This window comes from Galeopterus variegatus, unplaced genomic scaffold, assembly GCF_000696425.1.
Source record: "Galeopterus variegatus unplaced genomic scaffold, G_variegatus-3.0.2 Scaffold1517, whole genome shotgun sequence".
NCBI lineage: Eukaryota > Metazoa > Chordata > Mammalia > Dermoptera > Cynocephalidae > Galeopterus > Galeopterus variegatus.
The window spans coordinates 378549-391020 of record NW_007727628.1 but is presented as its reverse complement, the minus strand read 5'-3'; positions in this window follow the sequence as shown (position 1 = coordinate 391020).

Genomic DNA, 12472 nt, shown 5'->3' with positions numbered 1-12472 from the left:
GAATGAGAATATACTTCTTAAACTAAGTGCAATATACTTGAAACTTCATGTGCCAAACAATATAGTATTAAACTATTTTAAGAAATTGACAGAAACTACAGTGGTAGGAAACTTTACCACATTTTGTTCTATAAAAGTAAATGAGAACAAATTTATAATTGAGGAAATCTTTATAAATTCCTAAAGGCAGGAATAAAACAGGCTACATTTTCTGTTCACAATGTAATAAATCCGGAAATAACTAATGTAAGAGAAACTGAATAGTAGTGAACACCTTTTAGTGTGTCCAATCTGGTCACAATAACTAATTCCTTCCCACTCACTCAAAACCACCTCTCCCAGGTTTGGGTTTCCAGCAACAATTTACTCTCCCTGGCCATGATTGATTGATTTAGGATTGAACACCTGACCCAAATGGGGAGTTCCCTCTGTGGAAATTTGGAATTGAGGCACAAAGAGAGGAATATAATCTGTCAGGTGGCTGAACCTGTAATATACAAATCTGAGAATGCTTACTGATCATTATCTGCCATGTGAATTAAAGACAATAAAATGGTTGACAAAAAATGAATAAAATAGATATATAAGAAAGAGCAGAGATTAGGGAGTGACTTCCCAGTCACTAACTTGTGTCCTTTTGAGTGACTTCCCAGTCACTAACTTGTGTCCTTTTAAGAGTTTCACATGCATTTTTGCCCTTGGAGTACACGAGGCCCTTATATCTCTTAACTAATTATCCTCTCTCACTTAAGTCAGGTAGAGTAATTTTCCTTGAAATCAGAGAATTAAAAAAAACAGAAAAAAGAAATCAGAGAATTCTACCTCATAAGAACAAACAAACAAACAAAACCTCAAATCTTTTGAAAATTTTTAAATTGTCTTTTAAACAATTCTTAGGTCAAGAATTAAGTCAAAACTGAAGTTTAGGACATTAAGAAAATCATTACAATGAAAACAATCTACAAATTAAGGAATATAGCTAAAGCTATATTAAGAGGAAAATTCATAGCCTGAAAAACTTAGAGCATGGGGCTTTGGAGCTGAATAACCTATATTAAAAATGCCTTTCAATTACTTACTAGTTGCATGGTCTTATGCAAATAAATCACTCTGTGCCTCAGCTTCCACATCTGAAGATGGTGTAAAAATAGGGGCCTATTGTGAGATTAAATTAATTTATACAAGTGATTTACTTAGGATGATGCCTAGCATATAATATTAGTGTTAGCCATTGAGCAAAATGACTCTAATCATATATAAAATATAAAAAATCATGACTACTGAAGCCATCTTTGAGGAATGGGCAGAATTGGGCTGTCAGTGCATTTTAGGTCTCTTGGGTTACCTGCAGAATAGAGGCAGTGCATCTTGAACACCTGGCTGGCTTCTATTCTCTCCACAGACAGAGCTGCTTCTGGCTTGGGCTACTGGCAGGAGAAGGCCTGGGTGCCATCTGAGCATCTCAGTGCTAGTGTAGGAAAGGAAAATGCGAGGCCACCTTGCTGTGATGAGTCCCTCCCCCCCCCCCCGACTGAGAGGTTCATAAGGCAGGGGAGGGATTTTTGTAATCTCCAGTGGTTTGTGATGTTAGAAGTCATAGAAAGGAGACCAGTGGGCCTGAAAATATGCTGCCTCCTTAACACTGATATCCCAATTTCCATGATTAGAAACCAGATCATTCATCTTTGCTGACTTCCCAGTTAACCAGTCTCCACACCTAAAGGTGCCAGTTACTTTCTTGTTTTTGCAGGTGAACGATGGAGTGACTCCCAGCAACAAGCATTTCTAAAATGGTGAGAGAGAGAAAAAGGGCAGCCTTGTGGTTTGATTGTGGGGCCCTCGTTGGGGAGTTGGCCCCAGGCAGTGGGCATCTCATCACGGAGAGAATCAGTTATCTGGTAAGAACAGGAGGCAGGAAAGAGTGTCTTGATCAGGCCTGGGTTCTTCCAAGGTCTGTCCAGGTGCCTGCATATTAGCTCATCGATCTCGCACGGGAGAAGGAGTGTGGCTCCCTCTCCTCCCTTAGGAGACAGATATGCTGTGTCCCACAGAGTATTGGGTTTCATGAAGCCAAAATCCAGGTACACTCAGGACAGCCTTGCCAAGCCTAGATCCAGGAATGTTTGATTTCCTCCTAGTCTCGTGGCAACCATCGGGGTAGCCTATCATCCTACACTTGGTGGTACATTTTGGTCCCAACAACTATTAATCAATAATATATTAATAACCAACAAATTCATTACTTAATTGATCATCTACCAAGTGCCAGGTGCTGGGGATACGGTGTTGAGCAGGACACAACCTCTACCTTCAAGGAACTCACATTTCTGTGTGGGAGGCAGGCAAAGGCCAGAGAGCAGCACAAATGATATTTCAGAGATATTAAGTGCTCTAAGGAGGCATAGAAAATGATAAGAGAGAGAGAACAATTTTAGGTAAGATGGGGGCACTTGTGCAAAGAGCTGAACAATCCGGAGGGAGCTATGCAAAGATCTGGGAGCAGTGTTCAGTTTCAGGGGACAGCAAATGTCAAGGCCCCAGGTCAGGAGTTGACTGCACAATGGTAAGAAAAGTGAGCACAGGGCAGAGAGCTGGGTGATGGGGTCAGACCACGGCAAACTCAGCTTTCAATAGGGCGGGTAATGGGATGTGCTTGCTCTACTCAATTATGTGGTTCTTAAGTCAAGAATATAAATCTGGTGGGTCAATGTAACCAAATGGCATCCTGGAATGAGCACTGGACTGAGAGTCAAGAAACTGAGAGTCAGGCTAGCTCTGCCACTTCTTTGCTCTGTGACTTAGACGAGTCCCTTAACCTCTCTGTGCCTTAGTTCCTCATTTATAATATTAGACAACCAGGATGCCCTTCAGTTCCAAATCCTTGGAGTTTACAACTAGGCACTGTATTTCAGATACAGAAAACTAGGCTGTTATTTGAGAGAGAAGTAAAGGAAAAAGGAGGAGGAAGAAGAGAAGGAGAGGGAGGCAGAGTTCCTTCTAGACTAAATTCCTTGCCTCTGTAGACGCCCAGTGGAATGGGAGCATGTGGGAATATCTGCCAATACGCTGAAGGAGACATTGCGTAGGAAAAAGAGGAGGGTGCATTCCGTTACTTTACTGATCAAGGTGCCATACAGCAGAGTCAACAAGTCGTTGGGAAAACAAATGGGGTCTGAAGCCCATGTCATCATGACAGCATCCAGGGATAAATGAAAGAAATAATAAAAGAGCCAACCAGGAAAAACTTGAACATGCTCAGGGAGGAACACCTTGGAATTACGTGTCTTTCAGGGCTTGGGATATTTTTACCAGATGATGAAAAAAGGGAGAGCAGAAAACATGAAGATAGTGGAACCTGTGAGAGCGAGAGGAAAGCTCAGGCAAGGCCCAGCCAATGGATGGAGCCAACCGAAAAGCTTATCATCAAAGGCTAACTTGGGAAGCACCTGGCAGGTCCGGGCCAAGGTGTCCTGGGGAGACCATGCATTCTTCTGCTGGCAGTCAGTGGGCACAGCGACTTTCCAGTGAGGGATATAGCACAGGTCTAAGCCGTTCTTTGGAGTCAAACAGACACACGTCTGCATCCTAGCTTACCTGTGTGACCTTGGGCAAGTCATTTAACCCTCCACACAGGAAAAAAAAGGATAATGTTATTTACATCAGAGTTGGTGTAGGGATTACGTTAAGATCGTATAGAGAGTCAAAATATAGTACCACCCTCCCCCAACTGGGTCTGAGCCAAGTCCTGAACAAGATAAAGAAGTTGGCATATGGAGGCCCCAAATCACCTTTATTACTGATAAAGGCTATGTTGTAAACGTAGCTTATATCCACAGGCCAGAGGATTTCCAGACACTAAGCCCCAGAATTGACAGACCTACCTGGCCACTGGCATCCTGGACCTTCACAGGCCCTGTAAAGCTCGAGGATGGGAGAGCAAAGGAACCAGCTCACAAAAGCAAGCAGAGTGTGGTGGGAAGAGGCTGGGCCCCACGTGCGCAGGTTCTCTTTCCAGCTCACCAATCAGATGTGCAGTTTCCTAAAGGAATGAGAACGTGGACTGCCAGGAGTGTCTTAGCAGGTGGAGCTGGCTCCATGAGGAAGTAGGGAACAGTCCAAACAGGTAAAAGGAGGAGATCTACATGATGCACTCAGCCCAAGACCTGGTATCTGATAAGAGCTCAGTAAATGGCAGCTTGAAACATCTTCAGCCTGGCTTGGTTGACTCATTCTTTCATGAAAATATTTCTGGAGCATGAGCTACGTGCAGAGTTTGTGCCGACTGCTACAGAGGATGCACACCAAGAACTCCATGTTTGCTCCTTCTGTGTGTCATCTCATTTAATCCTCAAAACTATGCTAAGAAGTGGTCACTACTATAACCTTACTTTGTGCTTGTGGAATGTGAGACTTCAGTGAAGTGCCTGCTCACAGACACATCAAGGAAACAGCAAAGCACATCGAGGCATGGAGGCAACGTGACCAGAATTGTCCCTTAGCAGTTACCCTAGGGGGTCCCTCACACATCCCAGGCAACAATGGCTGAGAGGTCCCCAGGGGTGGCTCTGGAATCCTGTAGCCTTGCCATGAGCCTGAGAGAAATGCAGAAGAGGCAGCAAATATGTAGGTCTTCAGGACATTTCCCAAACAATTTGGGCATGACTTCAGTTCCTCATAAAGGACATGAACTTGGAAGACATAGGTCAGTTCTAGGGGTGGGAATGAAAGTAAATGAGGCATAAATTAGAGGGGCAAAGGACCAACTTCAAAACAAGCCCTGCCTTAATCCAGTTTGCACTGAGGACTGGTGGGTTTGGGATTGCATCATTGCCTGGTGGTCCCTTTCGCCAGAACTTTGGTTCCTTCCTCAAGGGCAGAGTCCCTCATCTTCCAGTGATGTCCCACCTAAGCTAGCCTCTAGCACCGTGGTGTTTGGGAGGACCCATCTGGCCAGTGCAGCTCTGTTGCTCACACAAGGGCAGACGTCGGCTTCCCAAACACAGCTTTCTCATCAGCCTGGGACCTGCACGTCTCTTGCTGTTGGACCACAAGGACCACTCTTCTCCCTGGGTGGTGGGGACGGGGAGGAGAGGAGGGTCTCAGACCCAAAGCAGAGATGGTCTTGCTCACACTGACTGGGAAAGGATTTATTTTAAGTTTGTGGGGTTTCATGGCCCACTTCCACACCCAATTTTCAATCATGTTGCTAACAAGCAGAGAGAGGACTAACATGATTCACAGCACACAGTTACTAAGATGAGCAGGCTCCATGCAAAAAGACACACGCTCTTTCATGATGGGAGTTCTAGGTTAAAAAAAAAATGTACAAACCAACAAGGGCACAGAGAAAAGGGGGCTGACATTTAACTGTTCACTGTGTCTCAGATTGGGTTTGCCAAGAAGCAACCTGGAGACAAGGATTTGAGAGTAAATGGTTTAATTGGAAAGTGACTCCAGAAAAAAGAGTTGGGGAATGGGGGCAGATGGGGTTGGGTAAAACAGAGAAGGAAAGGAAGCTAGTCCCCACTGTAGGAAGCTAGAGTCTAATTCTACCAGCGGACTCTGTGAACAGTGCAGACACGAGCCCCAGATTTATCCTGTCAAAGAGTAAAGCAGCTGCGGTATTCATACTCACACTCCAACTCCACCAGCCATGGGTTGAGGGTCCCGACATGCCTTGAGTTTGCCTTGTTGTGGGAGGGCGCCACAGGCTTTCATGGCCAGAGAAGCTCTTGGAAAAAGAGATTCAGATGCTGGCAGGTGGAGGTCTGGCCAGCCTGCTCAGAGATGGTGCATAGCTGAAGGGTATGGCTGGGCACTGACAGTGACTGCTGCCCTGTGGGAACTGGCACCTTCCAGATGACATGTCATTGAATCCTCATTGTAACCTGACAATGCAGTTGACATTGTCCAGACAACAGAGGCAGGGGAGCTGACGGTCATAACCTTCCAGTGCTTCTCAACTAGAGCGTTGTTCTTTACAACCTAGGGCGTCTAACATCCTTGACTTCTCCCACTAAATACCAGTGGCAGCCCCCATCCTTCAATCATCGTGACAATTAGCCATCCAAATAGAAGAAAAAGTCCCCCTGTCCCCCCTCCCGCCCCAATGCTGTGTGGGAAGGGTCTCCTGAAAGGCAGGTCCTCCTCTTAAGGCACTTCACGTTCTGGCCCAGGGTCGTACTTCCTGGTTAGATTGAGAAGGGGCTGGTCTGAAGCAGCGCCATTCCTGGAGCACGCTCCCCTCGACTTCTGTAAAATGGGAATTCTTCAGCTGAACTCCAGGAGTGTGGGAGGATTGAATAATGAACGTGCAGGGGCCTGAGAAAGGAAGTGCTCAGAAAATGTCAGCTCTTATTACTAGTTGAAGAGCTCTCTTCTTTCTCAGCCTGTATTTCTTCTCTATTCCTTATTTCTTCCCCTGTCCCATTTCCCTGTTTCCTACCTCCCACCCCCCACCCTGATCCTGCCCAACCTCCATGAAACCTTCAAGACAGAGGAAAGAACTGATGGTTGGGTCTCTCTCCTCACAAAACAAAGATGCAGCCGGTCAGGACAGTCGTCTCTCAACAGAGGCTGGAACAGGCCAGAGGGTAGAGGCTATGTGTTGGGCAGAGTCACTACGCTGACAGCCAGGACTCAGCCCTGAGTGTTAGGGAGCTCAGGGACGTGGGTGTGTCCTGGGAAGCTGGGTGCCAGTGCCCTTAACACGTGTGTGCCAGGCCATCCATCTGCACACTTACGACCAGCGATGTCTAAGTCAATGCAGCCTTCACCCAAGCAATTAGCCATCCAAATTGCAGAAAAATTCCCCCCCTCCTCAAAAGCCTGCTGCCCAGGCTTTTGTTTGCTTTGCTGTGAAGGCAGGTCTTTCATAGGCTTTAGTAGCATTTGGCAATTTCTGTAATATTCTAGTCACGCCTCTTCCCAAACCTGCTCTGCTGACCAAAGCATTGCAATGTGTGCTGGTCCTGTTCTGATGCCCTCTCATCAAGCACCTTTGCCAGACGTGCTCAGGTAAAAATGAAGGGCACCAGCACTCAGAAGGCACGTGGGGAAAGGAAGGGAAGGAGGTCCAGCAAGGATGGGACAGCTCTGTCCGTCACTGCAATCCCAGGTGTGCGCGCCCTCTCCGGTGCTTTCTTAGGGACTGCACGGTGTGTGGCTGGTTGGAGATTCAGTCCTGCTAACTTTTGCCTGGGTCAGGCGTTGGGTGTGTGAGGGGGTGTCAAGGTTATGATCTGATGATGATGAACAGATTATAAGTAGAGGAGTGTCAGCCATTTTAGGTCTGGTGGCAAGCCCGGTGTCATTTGTGGCCCTCCATGTCCTCAGGGCAGATGGGAGGAGGGTCAAGACACATCCTAGCATAATTGCTTTTGTGTTCCATGTCCTTGCAGGACAGTAATAACTAATTGCAATAGTAAGATTTAACACGGGCCCACCATGTGGCAGGTGCTGTGAACGTGTTACTCTGCTCTTCACCACAACCCCTCGTTGGCAATATTCCCATTTTACAGATAAAGAAACAAACTCAGAGAAATCAAGGATTTGACTGATAAGGCCACAGAGCTAGTAAAGATTACTAGTAGTAAGAATTACACACATCAGGGATTAGAATTACCTTTTGGACTCCTAATTCTCAGCGCTATTGACATTTGGGGATAGATAATTCTGTCATGGGTGCTGTCTTGTGCATGGTAGGGTGTTTAGCAGCATCCCTGGCCACCACCCACTACATGCCAGTAGTACTTTCCCATCCCTACCAATTGCAAAAACCCAAAATGTCACTCTTCAGACATTGCCCAGGTTGAGAATCACTATCCTAGTCCTTTCCATGGGAAAACCGCCATTTCACCCTTCTAAAAAGAGCACTATTGGAGGGTGGCCTTCAGCCCCGATTCTGGACAACATCTGAGGCTCAGTTTTCTGGTTTCCCTTTCAGCCTCTCGCTCCAACAGCTCCTCTGTTCCTCAGTCCTGGGACAATTACTTTATTTACTTATTTCTTCACTCATTCATTCAAGGACTATTTACTGAGTGCCTACCCTGCACCAGGAAACGCAGACGTAAACAGCAAAAACTCGTGTCCTCATGGAGCATATTGTCCAGTGAACAGAAAGCTCTTAATATATATTATAACCCTTGTAGCTGCACTAACTCACTTCATTCTCACAGTAACTGTTGTTATTTTCATTTTACAGGTGCCCGGTCCGAGACACTGAGAGGTTACATAACTTGCTGAAGATCACACAGCTAGGAAGCCATGGAGTTGAGAGTTAAACCCAGGCTACGGGCTCCAGACCTGCGCATTGACCACTGCGTTTTCCTGCCTTTCCAAATCTGTATCTCATTCCCTACCTTCTTCCAGCTGCTTTGGATATTGCCACATATCTGTCCTGGTGTCATTTCAGATTCAGAGGTAAATCTGAACTTGCCATATTCTACCTCATCTGAGCTGTCCACATTCTCTCTCCCAGTGGAGTCACCATTCTTCCTGTCAACCAGACTCAAAAGCATGGTGCCATCTCGGAATCATGACCTTCATTCCTTACAACATCTTCATTCCCAAGTCCTGTTGGTTTTTAAGACAAATCTCTCATTTTCATCCCAGTGACCTAGCTGCACACGCCTATTTCATCTTCTTTTGTAGCTGAGGAAACTGAGGATCAAAGAGGTTAAGTGCCTTGCCCAAGATCACTCAGCTACTCAAGATTAAAACGTACCCATTTCTTCTGATTACCCACTCTGTACAATGAACAAATCATTTTGCTTCTGCACCTGCTCAAGAGCTCCTAGAAGGTAACGGCCAGGACAAACGCCACATCTGTGTCACTGACAACATTGCAAAGATGTAACTGGGACTTGGCATCCTAAGAATTAACGCTCTGTAAGTCCGCCAGATGGCAATGTTCTCTCCATGAAAGAGGACATTCCAAAGCCAAAGAGCAGAATGCAACTGAGAGGCTACCTTGAAAGTGACCAAAGAGTTTGAATTTGAAGTGGTTTCCAATGACATGTGCATGCACGTGCGCACACACACATACCATGTTTAGAATCTTTCTGAGAGTTCAAACACTGATGAAATCTTGAGGAGTATTATTAGGCAGTGGTAGAGCACTAACAAGATGTGTGTTCTAGTCTGATCCTTGACATTTCCAAGTGACATGACCCTGAGGATCTCTAAAGTCTCCCCTAGCTTTTATTTTTCTCATCTGCGAAGTGGGGATAAGAACATTTGCTTGCCCTTACTAGCAGACAGGGACATTATCAGGCTGAAATTGGACACGTGTGAAACTACAGGTGGCTTTACAGATGTAATTTATTCTAGTTATGGATGTTGTGAAATTAACTTGCTCACTAGTTCAATAATTAATTTTGCAGAAAATTAGTGCCTAAAACCTTGTGATTCAAAATGTGATCCATGGACCAGCAAAACTAGCATCACTGAGAGTTTGTTATAACTATAGAATGTACCTGCTATGGACTGAATGTTTGTGTCCTCCCAAACGTTATATGTTGCAGTCCTAATCCCCAGTGTGATGGTACTTGGGGGTGGGCATTTGGAAGGTAATTAGATCACAAGGGTGATGCTGTCATGAGTGGGATTAGTGCCCTTTTAAGAAAAGACACAGAGAGATGATCTCTGCTCTCCACCATGGGAGGATACTGCAAGAAGGTAGCATCCTACAAGCCAAGACGCAAGCCCTCACTAGTTACTGAATCTGCTGGTATCTTGATCTTGGACTTCCCAGCCTCCAGAATTGTGAGAAATAAATGTTTGCTGTTTAAGCCACAGTCTGTGGAATTTGCTTCAACAGCCTGAACTGGTAAAGGCAGTACCTGATTCCATACCTACCCAATTTTAATACTGTGCATTTTAACAAGATCTCAAGATTACTCATATGCACATTAAAATTTGGCACTAGCTAAGGAATCATTAATTTTAGGGAATTAAGAAAACAGCTAAAAAATAAAACCCAACTTCTGGAGTTTGTTTGGGAGTTAATACTGATTTAGTTCAGTGTCTCCATAATATGAGAAGTGTCTGCTATGATGGGCCTAAGTCATGTTAAGTAGATTGTTTACAAAGCTCAAAAAATGTATCCATATCCAAGTTATGCCTTAGGTTGGGTGACTTAAAGTTTACACAAAACCATCCCGTATTTAAATCAGTCAGGATAGGCTAGGTTATGCTGCAGTAACAAACATCTTGGCATTTCAGAGGCTTTAACACCCCAAGGATGTGTGTGCATCACAGGTGAGCAGGGGGACTCTGTATAGTCACACAGGGCCCCACAGCCACCCTCCCAAACACTGCAGGCAAAGAGAGCCCTGTAGGGTCTCACACTAGCAATTAAAGGCTCAGCTTAGAAGTGAAACACAGCATGTTCTCTCACAACTCATTGGCCAAAACTAGTCCCCAGACCCTGCCTGTCACAGCAGGGCAGGAAGTGCAATCCTATCACGTACTTGGAAGGTAAAGAGCTAGAACTATTCAGTGAACAGCTCTGATAACTACCGAAAAGGTTAACCCTAAGCTGTTCAGAGCAGTGCCTCCCAGAACTAGGTGTGCAGAAGAATTGGCTAGAGATAGATTGCTTGATGAATTTCCAGAGCCACTCCAGAGACTCAAAATCAGAACCAGAAATCATTTCCAAAAGTGCCCCAGGTGTTTCTGATACCCTCTCTCTACAGACCAGTATTTGGAAACCAGTGGCTTTGAGCCCTTCTATCCCTTTACCCCATCTTGAATATAAAAGGCACTTGGTTGGTTTCCTAGGGTTTCTGTAATAAATTATCCCAAACTTGGTGGCTTCAAACAGCAGAAATTTATTCTCTCATAGTTCTGGAGGCCAGAAGTCCAAAATCAAGGTGATGGCAGAGTTGATTTTTTCTGGAGGCTCTGAGGGAGAATGCATCCACGCCTCTTTCCTGGCTTCTGGTGGCTTCCAGCATCCTTGATGCTCCTTGACTTGTCACTGTATAATTCCAGTTTCTGCCTCCATCTTCACATGGCCTCCTCCTCTGTGCATCTGTGTCTTCTGTCTGCTATAAGGGTACTTGTTATTGGATTTAGGGCCCACCTGGGTAATCCAGAATGATTCATTTCAAGGTCCTTAACTTAATTATGTCTGCAAAGACCCTTTTTCCAAATAAGGTCACACTAGGGGAGCACACCATTTTGGGAGGCACCCTTCAGTCCCCTACAGGCGCTTACATTTACAAAGACTGTCCTCCTTGAACAGCCGAGAACAGGCTTTGAGAGCCACTCACCACAAGGGGTCAGGCCAGCCTTATTTTTCTGCAGCTCTTCAGTCCCCTACAGGCGCTTACATTTACAAAGACTGTCCTCCTTGAACAGCTGAGAACAGGCTTTGAGAGCCACTCACCACAAGGGGTCAGGCCAGCCTTATTTTTCTGCAGCTCATTCCCGTCAGCTCCCAGGAAATGCTTCACACTCCACTGGTGAGGGTCAACCAGGGCAAGCTGCTAGGCTGGGATTCTGGGCCCAGCAGCCAATTCTCTCCTCATTGTCCCACGAAACATAGAGGGATTGCTTGCTAAAAGAACACGTATAAGTAGTGCCTCCGTTTGTACAGCTCGCTCTGCCAAACCAGTGGAGGAACTTACCAGACATTTCTGCAGCTTCAGACCCATCTAGGACCTGGATGTTGACAGCCTTCCTTTGCCTCTGGAGGGAGGGCTCTGTTCTTGAAAACTCCCAAGGTTGGAGAATTCCAGCTGCATGGTCATAAGCTACTATGAGGAAAATAGGTGTGGACATCCAGGTCATCAGATGGACGCTTATTTTCATTTTCTCTAAAAGATGGTAGCAATGACAGTGCATTAAATAGAACCCCTCAATGTCATCTAACACATCCTGAGTAGTAATAATGTCTCCTCAACAATTATTTTCCATTTAAGTGATTCCTTTGCTCTCCCGAAACATTTTAGCACATTCAGTGAGATATTATACACTAATCTTGCTTGGTTTTTGAGATTATGTGCAGAAGGAGGCATGATCCTTTCAGCTTGTGGTTTGCCATTCAGGACCAGTGCGTTTGAAATTTGTTACAACAGAGTCTCCTCGTCACCCTCCCTAGGTCATAACCTGGGGAGATCTGCAGCTTCTTCTCTACTGGGAAGGTTGCTGAGAGGTGTGCGGAAGGACATCTGAGGGTCTGGCATCTGTCTCAGGCAGAGTCACTGCACAAGGGTGGGATTGCCAGGAACTTGGAAGATCTGACCCTGGCCCTCCAGTCAAACTGGCCCCAGTGGCTCAGGCCGTCAGCCTTGTTGTCACCTCCTCAGAGAAATCAGCTCAGGTGATCAGCCACAGCCTGCACCTCTTTTTTTATGGCACTTACTATGATTCCAGTCAATGGCCAGTTGGTTGTTTTGGTGCTTAATTGGTTTTATGTTTGGCATTTTCCCTTTAGAATGTAAACTCTCTGAAGGTAAGAGCTTGG